Source organism: Octodon degus, unplaced genomic scaffold (assembly GCF_000260255.1).
Source record: "Octodon degus isolate 3935 unplaced genomic scaffold, OctDeg1.0 scaffold00016, whole genome shotgun sequence".
NCBI classification, from domain to species: Eukaryota; Metazoa; Chordata; class Mammalia; order Rodentia; family Octodontidae; genus Octodon; species Octodon degus.
Window position 1 is genome coordinate 11,498,641 of NW_004524592.1, and position 1,085 is coordinate 11,499,725.

The following is a 1,085-nucleotide window of genomic DNA, read 5'->3' on the forward strand; positions in this document are numbered from 1 at the left end:
AAAAAAAAATCAAAATATGATTCCATGTGGACTCTGCTCGTGCTACTGTTGCCTGGGTCTTGGTGAATCTTAAGGATATGATTTTTTTGTCCTGAGATGGGTTATGCTGTGACTCACCCCCTCTGCCCATCCTCTTCTTTTTTCTTCTTCCTTGTGGTACCAAAGATCAAACTCAGGACCCTACTTCTGCTAGGCAAGTGCTCTACCACTGAGCTACATCTCCAGCCCCGAAGTGCTACTTACCCTTAATAGAAAAGATTGACCACTTTTGTAGGCTTAGAAAACAATCCAGCTGTTTCTATGCTTTTTGTTAGCATCTCACTCTGTCCTCAAGATTTTGGCAGAGCAGATCTTGGTTAGGCTTAGTTATTCAGGGTGATGTCTTCAGATTTCTCAGCCCTCCCACTGCAAGGGATGAGAACCTCTTTCTATGCCATCAAGAAGGACTCCTGGATTCCACTCCTAGCTTTTAGTTAGGCTTAATCATCTCAGTTTTTCTTACCTTTTTTTCCCACTGGAAAAGAGCTTTCATTGTGACCCCACCAGCCGTGAAGGTATTCTTCCCATTACCTGCCTTCTTCCTTAGCAATGCGGTCCTTCTTGAGTGGTCCCATGAACGCCTTCTTCTCCTCCATCGTCTGGAAGTGGCCATGGCTGAACTTAGAGGTGGTGTCAAAAATATGGAATGCTTCACGAATTTGCATGTCATCCTTGTACAGGGGCCATGCTAATCTTCTCTGTATCATTCCAATTTTAGTATATGTGCTGCCAAAGTGAGCACTTTCTTACCTTTTTTATTCAGAGTATTAGTGCAGCTTAATCATAGTTACCCCATTGTCCTTGAAGTCCAATTGCTCCCACTTTTTTCAGATGCTTGGTATACTGTAAAGGTGAATGCATCCTCCTACTAGTGTGCAACCTGGCACTGTGCCATGCTGCGTTTACAGTGCATCTGAACTGCTGCACTGTGCCCAGGCCAACAGAGCCTCATCTTCTACCTGGGAGTACTGGTGTCTTGCTGCAAGCCAGATGGAAGTGACACAGCTCTGAAACCCTGCCTATGCCCCTATATTCTCCTCCTACTG

The 1,085-nt window shown here is 45.0% G+C and overlaps 1 non-coding gene across 1 annotated transcript; it reads right to left on the reverse strand.

Moving 5' to 3' along the window:
• Positions 1-674: 674 nt before the first annotated feature.
• LOC111815453 lies at positions 675-781 on the reverse strand. The gene has a single exon (XR_002820140.1). It is a non-coding gene; the product is annotated as a U6 spliceosomal RNA (small nuclear RNA).
• Between the last annotated feature and the right edge of the window lie 304 nt (positions 782-1,085).